The sequence below is a fragment of the Macrosteles quadrilineatus genome, unplaced genomic scaffold, assembly GCF_028750875.1.
Source record: "Macrosteles quadrilineatus isolate MER2022 unplaced genomic scaffold, UCM_ALF_1.0 Scaffold_1__1_contigs__length_201487025, whole genome shotgun sequence".
Taxonomy (NCBI): domain Eukaryota; kingdom Metazoa; phylum Arthropoda; class Insecta; order Hemiptera; family Cicadellidae; genus Macrosteles; species Macrosteles quadrilineatus.
In genome coordinates this window covers 42,411,939-42,429,941 of record NW_026542594.1, presented here as the reverse complement: position 1 = coordinate 42,429,941, position 18,003 = coordinate 42,411,939, and positions in this window count along the sequence as shown.

Genomic DNA, 18,003 nt, shown 5'->3' with positions numbered 1-18,003 from the left:
ACACTCAATACTGTCTTTTGTCACACTAGCATCCAACCTAGAAACGAACACCCAAGAACGCTTGCTCACAGCCTTTAATTTAGGGGAACCACTGGTTTTAGTACCAAAAATGGGCTTAGGCCTATTGATACTTTCGACTTTACTGCTGCTACGTTGTTCTTCTCTACTATTGATGTTTCTTTTCTTCTTCGACACGAATACTTCAAAACCATCGCTTTTTTTTAAGTGGTCTTATTAGGTTCTAGGCCTAGGCCTATATCATCCACTGGTGTAATTTCATTTGTCGATACTTGACTGCTTAAACCACACTTAAGTTTGCTAGCAAAAGAAGGCTTAGAGCCCTTGTCATAGGTTAAAAGTTCACTAATGGCATTAGCTTGGCAATCAATAGCAGATCGCAGTTCTTCATTTTCCTTTCTCATTAAGGCTTGTTGTTCACTTAACTCTTTTTGATTTAAACTCATTGTGAAGATTTGATCCGTCAGCAGTTTTATTTGATATTTAACAGAAAGATCTTCGTCAGTAAAAATAGTAGTTGTCTGAACCTGAACACTCTTACCTTCACGACTTTGAAGGTTATGTTGCCTACAAGTATCACACATCCAAATAGGTAGCTTTATTTCCCAGAGTTAGAAAACAGTTATATTCTTCATCATTTATACCGATACAGTCACTGTGAAACCATAAACAACATTTACCACCACACGAGAGTGCTCTATTATTTTTGGTAACATTTTTATTACAAGTACCACATTTAGTCAACTTTGTACGTCCCACCATCTTGAATCAACCTCGTGTAAACAACGTTATCCTCTCTTGATATCAAAGTCATCATAATTGTATCCTGCGATCGTGGCGGATTTGAGAGCATCTCCCATTAACACCAAGACATCATCGTCTCCCGCAATCGCGACATCATTCTGAACAACCCCGTGGGTATCTTGATCATGAACTTCCCCACGAATGTCAAGACTCGTTATCGTTTCCTGCGATCCGGACAATACCCTGAATACCTCCCGCGATTGCAATTCGCAAAGATTCATTGTGTTTCGCGATCGCGGCAAAATCTTTTACCGCGATCGCGGGTACATTATTATCGTCTTCCATGATTGCGGCACAATTATTACATAACAACAAATAAACCGAAACGTGCTTAACCAATTCGGGGTTTTTACAAATACCAATAAACCGAACCCAGCTTCAAAAATGTGTTTTATTTTTAGTTCTTATAAAGTTCACCACATTTTCATTGATGTACCTATGGCAAACATTTGTCCACACAATATGTAAAAACTTATGTGCAGCCCCCCCTCAAAAAATTCCTAGATCCGCCTCTGTCTGGTGATTAAGTTTAATTTCACTGTGACAGAATCATAGCTTTGTATATTACATATTTTTGTAAACTACATTTTTTTACTTCCTCAAGACAGGTTTATTAACAACTATACAAATTTGTGTGAACAGTAAAGTTAAACAATTTTGTATATCTAAATACATCTTAAAAATTGCCTATACTGTATAACGAAAAACAATGTTACTATCACACTTTTTTCCACTATAAAACATTACAGCCGTGTTATAGGCTACAGAAATTCCTCCTCGCCCTTCCATTTTAGTACTTCACTACTGTGAAGTTATTATAACCTATTTTCCAGGCCAGGGTTTAGGGTTAGTAGCGCACTGAGCTGCAAACAGATTTGCAGAACCCCCCAGGCAACAAAAGCCTCCTTAGCAAACAAACAAAAACAAAAAACAAAAAAACTTTTTGGGAAATTGGGTACCCATATAAATTTGGTGCTCTGGGCTATAGCTCAGTCAGCTCATGTACAAAGTGAGGCCTGCTATTTGAGAATACTGTGTACATTAAATTTAACATTGTAACAGTGTAGATGTGATAAACATAAATTTTAAACTTTACTCAAATTAATTTTAAAAAATACAATGACACAAAAATAGTGAACAATTCAGGTTTTTGAATCAAACTGTGTTATACGTAGCATAGTTTAACGGTCCCTCAAGCAGTATCAAAACTAAACATTTATGACTTTTTGAGTTGCTTTACAAGTAATTAACATCATTTTAATATCTTATTACTTGAAATGTTTGTATACAATACCCATCATGTAATTTCCTTGTCAGTAAGCCAACTTGCTCTTCAGTTTGGTCAAGCTAAGACCACAAAACAAATATGACAACTAGATATTCAATTTGTATCGGGATTGTATTGTGAATGTGTTTGAGTGTCTGATGCAATAAAGAACAATGGCGGTTTCGCTTGCCTGTTTATTTCCTGTAGATACAAAATGTTTTGCTTTCACTAAGGTTTTATTTTTTGCACCCTACGCAGTTAGGTTAACGTCTAAAAAGGTATTTGAGCACGTTACTAAACCTAACAAAATCATTTGAACTGTGCAGTAATGAAAATGAAATATCTCTTTACACAATAATTTGTGATAAACAAGTTTCTTCAACTAAATGTGTTTTGCTGTAACCGAGTGATCATTCACTTTCAGGTTACTGAAACACAGTTATCTTGCAGAATGCTAACATTTCAATATCAACAAATTAAGAGAGGTGAGGTGAAGAGTCAGAGCAAAACGAATGAAAGTAGGATGAAGTTTAGTCTTACACCAAACTCATCGGTTCTTTCCAAAAAGAAACAAGTAACATTTTGAAATAAGTAAACGGTATCAGCATTCTGACACATACTTTCTCCCATAAGTTTGTCAACAACCTTTATCATGTGTAAGCGGTGAGAGTATATATACGTAAATGGGATTAGTAAAATTTTGTTCAGAATTTAAAGAATTACATACTAAATTTTTATCAAAATAGTTCAGGCCATTTTTGTAAAAATCCGATTTTCCCATTATTTTATGGGGTTTTTATGGGAAAATAACATAATTTACAATAACTTTTGAACCATAATTTTTACAGAAATGGAATTTGTACCATTTTGTTCAGAATATAAAGGACTATAACATACAAAATGTTTATCAAAATCGTTCAGGCCGTTTTTGGGAAAATCCTATTTTTCCGTTATTTTATGGGGTTTTATAAGAAAATTCCCATTAAAAATTAAATTTTTATTTAAAATGAAAAAACTATCAAAACTTTAAGGATCATAACAGACTATGTTAAAATAAAACCGGATTTTTTTATAAAATCCTATTTTTTGTCATTTTATGGGGTTTTTATGGGAAAATAACGTCATTTACCATAACTTTTGAACCGTAATTTTTACAGAAATAGGATTCGTGTCATTTTGTTCAGAATTTAAAGCGCTACGACATACTTAATTTCTATCAAAATCGTTCAGGCTATTTTTGAGAAAATCCGATTTTTCCGGTTTTTTAATAGATTTTTTATGGAAAAATCCCCATTAAAAATCAAAATTAAAAAAAATGAAAAAAAAACACCTGGAGATACCATGGATTAGAACCTACATACCAAATTTCATCGAAATCGGACCACAGGTGTAGTCCCTAGCTCTGTACACATCCAGACACACAGACACACACAAAGACATCACTTCGAAAACCACTTTTTTGAGTCCGGGGGGGGGGGGGCCCAAAACGAATATATCCACTCAAAACTCAATCTCGAAAATTTTGACAAAAACAATACTTTCTCCATATACTATGGTATAGGCCGTAGGGGGAGAAAGTAAAAGTAAAACAAAACAAAATAAACAGTATCAGCATTCTGACACATACTTTCTCCCATAAGTTGGTCAACAACCTTTATCATGTGTAAGTGGTGAGAGTAAATATACGGAAATGGGATTTGTACAATTTTGTTCAGAATTTAAAGGACTATAACATACTAAATTTTTATCAAAATTGTTCAGGCCATTTTTGGAAAAATCTGATTTTTCTGTTATTTTATGGGGGTTTTATGGGAAAATGACATAATTTACAATAACTTTTGAACCATATTTTTTACAGAAATGGGATTTGTACCATTTTGTTCAGAATATAAAGGACTATAATATACTACATTTTTATCAAAATTGTTTGGGCCATTTTTGGGAAAATCCTTTTTTTTGTGTTTTTATGGAAAAATAACGTCATTTACCATAACTTTTGAACCGTAATTTTTACAGAAATGGGATTTGTGCCATTTTGTTCAGAATTTAAAGCGCTACGTCATACTAAAATTTTATCAAAATCGTTCGGGCCATTTTCGAGAAAATCCGATTTTTCCGGTTTTTTTATGGATTTTTTATGGGAGAATCCCCATTAAAAATCAAAATTTAAAAAAAATGAAAAAAACACCTGGAGATACCATGGATTAGAACCTACATACCAAACACTCTAACTCATACACAGAAGAGCTTTTCCTTTCGCATGGGTTCAAAGTGCGTGAGGCATACGCAATTGGCTGCCTAACACCATCTACCTCTTGAGACAACACAGCCGCAATGGCGACGGAGGAAGCATCGGTTTGCAAAACAAACTTTCGACTGAAATCTGGCATCGCCAAAACTGGAGGTTGCATGATAGCTTCTTTCAGAAGATCAAAAGACATCTGTTGTGCTTCACCCCAAACAAACTTGGCGCCCTTCTTCCGAAGCTCATTGAGAGGAGCCGCCAACTCAGCCACATTGGGGATGAAGCGCCGGTAGAAACCCACCATGCCGATGAAACGGGCAATGCCTTTGACATCTCTGGGAGGAGGAAACTCCCTGATAGCCTGGGTTCTAGCCGGATCGATACAGACACCTCGAGAGGATACTAGATGACCTAGGAAAGAAATCTCAGCCTGAGCAAAACTAACTTTCTCGGGATTTACGGTAAGGCCAGCCCTAAGCAACCTATTCATGGCTTCCTCAAGATGAACCAGATGGTCTTCAAAGCTCTCACTGTACACCAAAAGATCGTCAAGATAATTGAACACAAATTTGAACTTGACGTCATGAAAGATGGAGTCCAGAAGTCTGGTGAGGGTCTGGGCCCCCACAGCTAGGCCCATGGGTACACGTGTGAACTGGTACAAGTTCCACGGAACGCAGAAGGCAGTGAGAGGTCGAGATTCAGGTTTCAAGGGAATCTGATGGTAAGCCTGGTTCAAATCAAAGACGGAAAAATACTTGGCCTTACCGAACCAATCGAACGCAGAGTGCAAATCAGGGAGAGGGACAGAGTCAATTTCAATCTGAGCATTCAACTTGCGATAATCTAGAACCATGCGAGACTTGCCATTTGGCTTTGGAACTAGAAAAGCTGGACTTGCGTAACTTGAGCGAGAAGGCTCAACTACCCCATTTTCAAGAAGCTCATTGATGATTCCACGGAGTGTCTCCATCTTGGGTGGAGCAAGTTTGTAAGGATGAGAACGAACTGGACGGGTGTCAGTCAAACGGATTTCGTACTCCAAAAGATTGGTGACTCCAAGCTTTAGCGTCAGCACCTCAGGAAAACGAGAACACAATGTTCTGATTGCTTCAGCCTCACCAGGAGTCAGATGCCCTAAAGGATCAACTTTTGGTTTGCTGGGTGTCTCAGGCTCTACCACAGCTGCACCATCCACAATTTCATCCGCGAAAGGAATGAGCACCCGTCTTGCGAAACGAAAGAAGCACTGGCCTCTGCCTAAATCCAAAATCAGGCCACAATGCTTGATGAAATCCGCTCCCAAAATGACAGGAATGCAAAGGTCCTTGGCTACCCAAAAACTCCACACCCAAGAAAAATGTTCAATTTTGAACTTCAAACGGGCTTCGTAGATGATTGGAAGTGGGGATTTCGATGCAGTCCAGCAGATGTGGGTACTTCGCTCAACTTGCTTGATTAGCCCAGAAGATTTTAGGTTTTCAAACAGGGACAAGGAAATGAGACAACGGGCTGACCCAGAATCCACAAGGGCCTTCTGCACCGTTTTACCTAAGAAGATGTTGAGTCTTGGGCAAGTTGAGCGCGCTGCTTTCACTCCCATGCATGCAAGCTCCCTCATTCCCCGCGACAGAGGCTCCCCAAAACCAGCACTCCCAGAAGGGGCAGTACTCACAGAAACCAAATTCTTACTGACTTTCTCCAAAACAGCTTTCTCACAGGGCGGTTTAGGCAAACTTTCCCCTTGTGAGCTACTCAGGTTTTTGGACAAAGTCCCAAGATTAACCCTCTGACGACACTCTCGTCTCATGTGACCTGGTTGACCACAACCAAAGCAAACAATAGGATGCCTCTGTCTCTGCGGTGTTTCAGGACCTCGACACACGGATGCTACAGCGGGATGGGGACCAGTCCGGGGAAGATGCCCCGCAACGTCGGGGCTACAGAATACAGGGGCTGGCTCACGTCGACTAGCAAAGTGGTCCCAGTGCTGTGTGGCTGTGACGTCACCGGGCTGACTCCACGGGTGTAGCTAGCGCGCGGCACATATACAAACCACTCATTTCAACGCTTCCTTAAATTTACACAACTCAATTGTCCGTATGAAACTTATATCGTTGTAATCTGCATTAACTATCGAATCTGATGGTCCAAAAATATTTTAGTTGTGATCAATAATATGTTTTTTTAAAGGGGAAAAATGTAAGGATTAAAAATTGTTGAACTTCAAAAAGTCACTAAGCGGGGATTTTTTTTATTTTTGGGATAGGAAAAAACTTTGAGCGAGAAAAATATTCATTAATAGTTCTACTTCAGTAATTAGTCTGAAAATTCACGATAAAACCAACGGGTCGTTTATTGCTTATCAGGAAGTAAGGCTTCATAAACTTGGCGATCACATTCCTTTGTTCCGCACATGTCTGCATCTTGCTGTTTATAGCATGATATTAAAAAAATGTTATGATCGTGATAAAACAATTATTGCACTGTTTTTATTAGTGAAACAAGTAATTAGTGCTAAACTGTATTTTAAAATTGTGTAGATTTAAGGCTTAGAAAATTATTTACCTTGTTTGATATTCCAGTACTCCTTGTGATATCTTCTAATACACTTGGTTGGATATCTTTTAGGAATGTGTAATGGTTTAGGTAATTTATTCGTACAAAATAAGTAAAAGAGCGTTTTAATGTGATAATATGTTCATTATAATAGTTTTATCCTATTTTGCTGATTTCAGCCACTTAGTCATCTTCTGATCACTTTTTCTTCTGTCTTCTTTGATTGTTCTGTTTAAATGCTGAATTCGGATGATTGTTCTTAGTTTTGAAAAGAGCCTAATAGATTGTGGACATACACTGGGGAATTTGTGTTTTAAAATGTTTTCAAAATGTTTGTCTATCAAGGGAGTCACCGTGAAGAATGTGAAATTCTCTGTCAAACATTTTAATAAGTAGTTTCCACTTGTCAGATGGCGTTGTTAGTCCTGGAAAATGTTTACTTTAGTCATTTAACAGCTATAACTATACAAATATCATCTAATCATTTAAATATTTTACAGAGTGGTTATAAAATTCAGTTTAATTTAATGTTCTGATCATTCTGTATGTATAGGTGATAAGTAGGCCTACGATAAATATCATTATTGTTTTAACTTATTATATTACTTACTTACTTTTTTAACATGATAATGTTGTTAGTAATATTTATTATGATTATAAGTCAAATTATTGTAAAAAGGTCATTAAGCTATAATTTCTATTTTATGCACAATGAGTTAAAAACGGAATTGATATACAGACTATCGTCAACATGTTTAATTAAAGTACGATTTTACGTTAACAACTATCATATAAAAAAATTAATTCGGCAAGCTGATTACCTTAAATACTTTTAAATACTTTTGCAGCGCATGTGGCATTTGTTTCCAAGAAACGTTTTCACATTTTGAAACGTCATATCTTTTGTCTTACGGAATATTTACAAAAAAAGTTTAAACAACTTAAAAATACCATTTACCTCCTCGTGATATAGTTGATATCCAGCTTGTGCCTTCCTCCTCAACGGATTTTGTCAGTATCCCAAGGCTTGGATCTACATTTCTGACTTTAAAAGCGATGAAACCAGCAATATACTTAATTGCTTCCTCTTCGGCCCAATGTTGCTCGGGGACCTCATTCACAAGCTGATCTTCTTCAGTACAGGTAGTGAGGATTTCGGTGTCAAGGTTACCAGGAATGTCAATACTGAGAGGCTGATTTAAATCATTATGCTCAGGTTCTGTTGGATCCTCGTTGTTTTCTTTGTGATTAAATATAGAATCTAATAGATTGGCTGTTAAATATGTGTTCACTGACACTTCCTCACTTTCTTCTTGGGTATTTGATTTTGGAGATGGCTTTGGAAGTTTGTTAGAGAGCAACAGATGTCTTATCCTGTAAATGATTTCTGTTGGAGACGGGTGGTCATTGAATCTCCCTATACCTCGTAACTGACCAAATAGGTTTTCAAGAACATCTTGAGTCAGCCTTGCTGTTAGTATGTATTTTAGCCCAATCTTTTTAAGGCCTTCAAACATCATGTTTAGCAATGCTATTGACATTAAAATACCTTTTTGAAAAGGCAACAATGTATTTTTTCCCACAACTCTCATTGAAGAAACAACGTTTTGTACTTCTTCCAAAATATGTTGTTGTTCTTTGAGTATTTCGTCATCTATTCCAAAAGCGCAATTATAACGTTTGCTAACATAGGGGCACTTGCTATTCATGATGTCAAAAAAATTGTCCATCAGTTCAAAAAAGTCAGCAGCTTTCTTATTGTCTAATAACACCAGTATGGCTTTGGCAACCGTATTAGAAAATATGGCTTTTGCAGGTCCGACCTTCTGTCTCGCATTTCCAGTTAACGTTAGAAACTCTGGTTTCAGTTTATGGCATAGTCTTACTTCACCATTTGTCTTTTTGTATCAAGTCTACCAATATGTCACCGGTCAATTTTGTGCCGTCTTTGAGCAATAAACCACTATCTAAAAAGTGATTTCTCAAAAGTTTCAAATAGTGTGGTAAATCTGCAAATACATAAATATTTCTTGCATCACAATAGGGGTTGGTAAAAAAGTGTTTTTCACCTTTAATACCCAGTCCCTTGTACAATGTATTGCAACCTCCTAAATCAGACACAATTGCTACTACTCTTATTTGACAACGCTCAAGATGGTTGATTATATCAAACAAAATATCTTTTGTCATAGTTGTATCAAATGCATAGTAAACAGGTTGTTTCCAGGGAGACATCAAACCTCTGGCCAAAACCACTTGTACTCTAGAAAATGGGCCTAAAGCTTGGTCGAGACCAGTATGATAGCTTATTTTACTGTCAAGGTGCATCTCATCAAAACTCAAAACACAAGTCCTCTCGAGGTCACTCATGGTTTCTGCACTTTTTGCAATTAATTCCAAAACATTCGTTAAGATGCCAGGATAACACTGAAACTTTGCACACCACCTTTTAAGAGTAGCTGGGGAGGGAAGAGGGAAATGCATTTTGAGCCTAAGGAATTCATAGGATTTCTGGTTTAGCGCTCTTAATATTATAGCCCTTGAAATATCATCTGATTCCCACTGTTTAGTCTTTTTGTTGTTCAAGATGGATTTTATTTGATTTTGGGTAAGTATTTTTTTAGAATTTTCAAAAAACAAATGGCATGAATGTTTGCAACTTTTTTTTAAGGAATCTTTTTTATGTTTCTTTAAGCGCACTTTTAAACTAGTCTTAGTGTTCAAATTCCTTTTAATTTTTTTTTAAGTTTGATTTAACTTTCGCTTTAGCCAATTGAAGTTTCTTTTTTAAAGAGAGTAACTCAGTTTTAAGACATGATATTTGTTGTTCTTTATCAATGCAATTTTGACACACAATCTCGTTTTGAGGGCAGTTTTGGGGCACGTTATTTACATTAACATTGTTTACTGTTGCTTCTAAGTTCAGTTCTATTCTACGTTTTTTAGGGCTTAGTGCTTTTAAATGTTAAACAGCCTGATTCCTAATTTCTCTTTTAACATGTCTCTCATTTCTTACATCTACTTTAGGTTCGTTATTACTAACCTCGGCAGGTAATAGTTTAAGTGATGGCACTGCATCTTCCTTTAAAATCTTCTTCTGCGGCAAACCAAGAAGTCTATTTTTCATGTCATCTACATAGTCACACTCGGTAAAATGGTCACTACAAATTCTGGCGTAGTCCGAATTAAATGCGTCAGCTCGCTTACACTTGGCTACCCATATTGCACAAACAGATTTATCCCTCGGAAATTTATGATAAACAACACCTGTAGTTTTTTTGGAATGATTCTTACACACGGGAACAGAGCAAACACTCATAACTTATATTACTAAAAACTAACTTCAGAATGTAATACTGCACACATAGACAGAGCCAAACAGAAGACGCGACTAACAATGAAAGAGCGAAGTTGGTTTCCCGCGTATTTGATGCAGTGTTGCCATAACAACAACCTAAAAATTGCGAGGCGAGCGGGAAAATTACCCGCCAGCGCTCAGTTGTGACAATCGTCTTTTGAGACGATTTATTAATGAACTGTTAGGGGTATTTAAGAATTGTTAAGTAATTACTGTGGAAGGACTGATTGACTATAGTTTTCTCGCTGAAAGTGTGTGCCTAACTCAAAAATAAAAATATTCCTCACTCAGTGACTTTTTCAAGTTTCATTATTGTAGTTCCTCTACGTTTGTTGTTATAAAACCAATTTACTCGCAGTAAACTAAAAACTGTTTGGATATTTGGATTCTACAGTTAATGCAGAATAAAACGATATAAGTTTCATGTGAGAAATATGTTCGTACAACGGTAGGGGAGCGTGTAAAAGAGTGAGAATTTCGCTGGCCGCGTAATGGAAACAGGGCTGACTGTCAGCTCGGTGACGTCACAGGAGGTGGGGGAGCGGGGCCGTGTCGGCAAGTGCTACATCAAAGACGTGAGCTAGCCCCTGTATTCTGTAGCCCCGCCGCAACGTGCTCCCTCTGACAATCAGCGTCTTGAACGCTCCGTGAAAGGATGACCAACCTATCCAGGTCTGGAAAAGAAGAAGGCTTTGGAGCGAAAATCAGTCTGAACCGCTCCTCAGGCTTCAACCCCTGCAAGACAATGTCCACCAGTTGGTTTTCAGGGATGCCCAGCCGTAGGACACGCCACACGCCACGAATGTCACCCACATACTGACTGAGAGTTTCATCAAATTTTTGGGGACGAAACACTCTCTCAACCTTCAATCTCTCCATGACCCTGAAGGGGACAAAGAGCTCAAGCACTTTACTGTGAAAAATGTCAAAATTTACTCCCCGATTCAAACAATCTAACAATTTGTCACCAAGAGGTCTCAGGCAGAGTGGAACCAGCAGTTCCAACACTACTGAGTCCTCCATGCCTGGGAACTCCTTCAGGTGCAACACCTTTCCCAAAAACTCTAACAAAGGTTCCACCTCTAAACCATCAACTGGGCGAATGTCGCTCAACACCCCAGCAATGGGATTGGGCAGTGGAGCAAACAAACCCATTTTGTTCTCAGTCAGTCGGCCTACCTTCAAAACACACACAAAATTTTTTTTTTTTTTAACTAACAATTCACAAACTTAACTAACTAAAGGCTCTGGACTGAAATGCCTACAGTCAGATGAGGTCCCAAACAGAAGAACCTGCCCATACACACCACCTAAGCCACCAAAACAAAAAACACGGACTTACACTCACCACATACACACATACATACATACACTAAACGACAACACCTAACATTTGTGTGATGAGGCAAACACACACACAGTTTCAATTTTGGGTTTGGCCATGCTTTTGACACTCTTGCTCCCAAAGGATGCAAGTCATTAACCAGATTCCACCCGGTGACTCGGCCAAGGGCGAGCTCCTAATAAAAAAAACTACAACAGTGTGCTTACCCCAACACAACAACATTTCTTCAAAAAATTCCTAAGACTGCCAGACCAGAATCACCCAAAAATCAAATCCAACCATGGCCCTTCGTGGAAAGAGCACAAAAAACCACGCTCTGCTACCATCTGAGTCGACCCCTCGCACCGCCCCCAGACGAACAACTAAAGGAAGCATGCCCCCCATAGTGACAGTGCGAGTGGCCGCCCCACATCCCTAACTAGTGAAAGGCCGTGGGTGAATATCAAAACAAAACAAATAGTTGTCAACAAAGCCTATATATGTAATTGTTTCTTAAGCCGGGAGAGACCATTGAAGACTTCTTTTGGAAAAATATAGACCTATATAAAAAGAATATTCTGTCACACACCAAGCGACTAAACATGACCGAGATGGACTGCCTAGAGATGGTTCACTGGCAAGGAGAACAGAAACATGAGCAGCTGCAGGAACCCAATTCAAGTCAACAATCCAATCACTCTACAGTGTCCCATACTATAACCCCTTTTTTAGAAACAAACAGCCTGAAAAAAGCAAAAGAAAAATCTGCAAATCTCCAAATAATTCTTGTGTAGCAATAATGCACCAAAATATTAGAGGACTTGCTACAAAGACGAACAGACTACACCACATTCTCAATGACAAAAAAACCAAGCATTCTAGTCTTGACTGAACACGGACTGAAAAAACAGAGCTAGAAGCTACAAAAATTCCCGGCTACTCTTTAATTACCCACTTTAGTAGAGAAGAACATGAACTTGGAGGTGTTGCAATATATTCCAAGGAATCCCTTGCTGATACAGTATCAGCTATTAACATACCAAACACATGCCAGGAGTTAATTTTCGAAGCAGCAATGATTCACATGCAGACAACAAAGAAAAAGGATATCTACATTCTGGGAATCTATAGACCACCAATTGAAAATGCAAGAATTGCCCTTGACCTCCTATCAGACACGCTAGAACTACAAGAAGTACACAAGAAAAACCTCATACTCATCGGTGACATAAATATCGACAGGCTCACCCAAGATTCCAAAAACACCATGCTGGAAGAAGAGTTAACCACACAAAACATCTGGAGATTTCCTCTAGAGGCCACCAGAATAACCCACGACACAGCCACTTCAATAGACTGTATATGCTCAAACATACCATATGCGTATATTACTGGACAAGTTGTGCATACTGGTCTATCTGACCACACTGCGCAGCTGTGCCTGCTGAAAACACACCAAGAAGACACTTCCCAAAGATTTGTAATGAAAAGAAGCCTAAACAACACAAACCTAAACAATCTAAAGACTCACCTCCATCTACAAAATTGGGAACATGTTTACCCTTCACCGAATCTTGAAACCTCCTACAACAAATTTCATAATATTCTTCAAACAGCACTGGATTATACATGCCCATTAAAGAAAACTAAAATTAGTACAAACAAAAAACATATGAAGTACTACGATCCTGAAGCAAAATACCTTAAAGAGAACTTTTTGAAAGCTCTGCAAAAGTTTGAGTTAACGAACAGAAATGAAGACAAATTAGAAATGATTAATAGAAAAAGGATATACGACATGAAACTAAGAAACCTAAAAATGTCCTCAACAGCTAGCTTCATAGAACAAGCTGACAACAAACCAAAAGCACTATGGCAAGTTATAAACAAGGAAAGGAAAGGAAAATGTGAAGAGAAAACCCTTACAGAATTAGAAATAAATGGCAAGCTCACAAACGACACAAAAGAAATGGCCGAACACTTCAACACATTCTTCTCAAATATAGCAGAAAATACCCTTGACCAAAACAGAGCAATCGTTATAGACCCTGAAACAGTGCTGAATGGAGAGGAACCAGTCTGCCCAATACACCTTACCCTAACTTCAACATCCTATAAAGAAGTTAAAACGATAATAAACTCCCTAAAAGCCAAAACATCAAGTGGAATAGATGAGTTTTCCTCTAAGATGATAAAGCACTGCTCTCAAGAACTCATCTCTCCTCTGGTTTATCTTATAAATAAATCATTTAAAGAAGGCAAATTCCCATCCGCCATAAAAGTCAGTAAAATATACCCCAAACATAAAAAAGGACCAACTGAAAATGCTCAAAACTACAGGCCCATCTCTCTCATCTCCAGTTTCTCTAAAATCATAGAAAAAATTGCTCTGGCTAGATTAATGGCACATCTTAATCATAACAAACTCTTAACTGACAGCCAACATGGCTTTCGGAAGAATAAATCTACATCCTCAGCTATAACAGCACTAATTGAGTACGTCCTAGACCAGATAGAAAACGAACAATACATTTCCGCCATCTTCCTTGATTACAGTAAGGCTTTTGACTGCCTGGGCCACGACCTGATATGCAAGAAACTCGAAAGACTTGGTATAAGAAACTCTGCGCTAGAATGGTTCAAAAGCTACCTAACGGGACGTTCACAAGTTGTGGAACTGAAAAACTCATCAAATGAAGTCACAGAAAGTTTCAAATCTTCAAAAAGCAAGCTGACGAGAGGAGTTCCACAAGGCTCTGTATTAGGCCCGATTCTATTCATCTTATTGACTAATGACTTCCCCAAACAAATTGAGAGTGAAAATGCTGTTGCAATCATGTATGCAGATGACACAACCATTTTGATCAAGGACAACACAGCCCAAAACCTTTACCTTAATTCAAAATCGATCCTAAATAAAGCTATCCTCTACTCAAAGAACAATGACTTAGCAATAAACCCCACAAAAACTACAACTCTGAATTTCAGTAAGAAAAAAGACATAGTCCCTCAATTAGAGGATATAACAATAGAAAACCACACAAAATTTCTCGGTGTTATCCTTGAAAACAAACTAACATGGAAAGAGCACATCAACCACTTAAGCAAAAAAATCAGTACTGGAATATATGTCGTCAGAAGAATAAACTACATAGGCGGACTCTCCGTGGCCAAAACAGCTTACTTCGCACTGGTAGAGTCGCATCTTAGATATGGCTTGACAGTGTGGGGAGGAACTTCAACAAAAAATATGAATCGAATTCTTGTCCTTCAAAAGAAAGCCATAAGAGCCCTCGCCAACCTTGCCCCACCACAGACTTGCAGACTAGCATTCGCAAACCTAGGAATCCTCACAGTGGTGTCTCTCTACATACTTGAATCTATAAAGTATGTGAATGAAATGAACCCCCCAAGAAACCGAGACCTGCACCACTACAACACCCGTCATGGCTCCAAATTTGCACTACCAGTTCACCGAACAACTCTTTGGGAGAAAAAACCTTCCTACACCGGCTGCAAGCTGAGGAACCATCTACCTGACTACCTGAGAGACCTGACTGGCAACAAGCTACACCAGGAGTTGAAGAAGTGGCTAATCGCAAGACCCTCCTACTCAATAAAGGAATTTTATGAAAATTAACATGTACAATTCACTATTGTATTGACACTATTGTAATTCTTGACGAATTAACAATAAAGAATATTGTATTGTATTGTATTGTATTGTATTGTATATATTTATCAAAATCAACAATAACAACAACAACAATCATTTCCCCCATCCAAAGAATTTATCTTAAATCTCTTAAAAAATTAATCAGAATTAAAAAATTTAATCTACCCTTCTGAATTTACAATACTTTCTGGTACCAGTGACTGAGAAAATTAGGCCTAACTAAAAATTAAATAGGATGGTAACTGCAATATTAAACTTTGAATAAATTAACAAATAAATAAATAACGATTAATAAATAACGATGACTACTAAAAATAAATAACGAAGGATAATTCATTTTTGGGGCCCCTTAAAAACAGTCCTTTAAAAATGTTCATATAATTTAAATATTCTACAGTAGGCTATAACTTGCGAAAAGGTGGCACAAGTTTCCTTGACGGTGGTAGGCGGTGGGTGGCTTGGTGGTCCCTACTGGAAGATGGAGGCATAGTGGTCCCCGGAGATGCTGGGCCGTTGGCAGCCCAAGGAGGCAGAAGATGTAGTGTCCCTCCGGGCGACCCTCTCCGAGGACAGCGGCTGGTGAAGCCTCACATCTGGGACCTCATCTGACGTTCCGCAAACCGCTTAACTACATATCAGGAGACTAAACAGTGTAACGTTGAAAAAAAATAATATGAAGGACAACGACATAAAACGATTTACACAGATTCAATTTTTCTAACAACAAAACAATCCTGTGTGATATGACAGTCACACGCCTTCTGACTCCCAAGCGTCAGGCGGACATTCACTCTGGGTTGCAGGATAGCTGCCCAACCCAAACCCGACCGAGTTCCGGCGCAAGGCCAGCACTCGCACTATAAAAAAAACACTGAGGCGTGACATGGGTGGGACGCTTGGTGGACATGTCACGGCTCACAAATTTCATCGAAATCGGACCACAGGTGTAGTCCCTAGCAAATTTTGACAAAAACAATACTTTCTCCATATACTATGGTATAGGCCATAGGGGGAGAAAGTAAAAGTAAAACAAAACAAAATAAACGGTATCAGCATTCTGACACATACTTTCTCCCATAAGTTTGTCAACAACCTTTATCATGTGTAAGTGGTGAGAGTAAATATACGGAAATAGGATTTGTATAATTTTGTTCAGAATTTAAAGGACTATAACATACTAAATTTTTATCAAAATCGTTCAGGCCATTTTTGGAAAAATCAGATTTTTCTGTTATTTTATGGGGGTTTTATGGGAAAATGACATAATTAACAATAACTTTTGAACCGTAATTTTTACAGAAATGGGATTTGTACCATTTTGTTCAGAATATAAAGGACTATAATATACTACATTTTTATCAAAATCGTTTTGGGCCATTTTTGAGAAAATCCTATTTTTTGTGTTTTTATGGGGTTTTTATGGGAAAATAACATATTTGACCATAACTTTTGAACCGTAATGTTTACAGAAATGGGATTTGTACCATTTTGTTCAGAATTTAAAGGGCTACAACATACTAATTTTTTATCAAAATTGTTTTGGGCCATTTTTGAGAAAATCAAATTTTTCCGGTTTTTTATGGGTTTTTATGGGAAAATCCCCATTAAAAATTAAAATTTCAAAAAAATGAAAAAACACCTGGAGATGCCATATATTAGAACCTACATACCAAATTTCATCGAAATCGGACTACAGGTGTAGTCTCTAGCTCTGTACACATCCAGACACACAGACACACAGACACACACCAACACACACACACACACACACTCACACACACACACACACTCACACACACACACACACACATACGGGGTTTTACCGAATACTCGCAAACACCTAATTGTGGCATCTTTCAACCTGCGGCCACCAGTGGATGAAGGAAGGTGGTAGAAACATGTCTGCATCGATATTTTTAATGAACACTCCATTTTAACATCTAACATTCCAGTTTTTAAATTGTGGCACCATGCCACAAATCGGTATATATCAACAGTGTGTGGACAGGATGCCACTAATGCGTTGTAGTGCTTGAGCGGTGTGTGCGCCCCCCCTACTTCTCGCGTGCGCTGTTGCCAGTTCTCCGTTCTCGTTCCTTCATTCCGTTCTGTATTCATGTGGGCGTGGCTATGCCCTAGCCGCTGTAGCTCATTTCCCGCGCTCATAACGTCGTCTTTTATTAGTGTAAGGATTTTATATGAAGTTTTTTTCAAAGCTCCAATAATATTTACAATTATTGGATTTAAAGTCAATGGACCAAATGAAATGTCGTGAGGATTACATAAAACTACATGCTATTTTGTTGATATTTTATCGTCACATTGTATGTATGGTTTACGAACTGAGATACTTGGAATAAAGGCCTTAATGTGCTGGGTAAATGATCAGTTTTATGGGAATCTATATATTAATTACGTAAGCCGATTCTTTGCGTCAAAATTGTGGGCGACTGGGAAGTCGTAGAACGACGTGAGAGGGCTGAAATTAAAGGTCTTTATCTCGTGACGGCGGGAAAAATAGTGAAATTCCCAAAATCTTAACACAAAATTAGATATAACGTACAATGTTCTCCATAAGAATAGCATTAGAAGGTATTTACTGCTGATTTTTGTTTACTTCAATCCAGCTGATCGTGATTTTATCATTAGCAAGTAAGCTTACATTTGGATTACTCATTTGCCAGTCAATTCTGCAATGTAATGTATACTATATAAAACCAACTATATAAAGGGATAACGTTACCTTTAATAA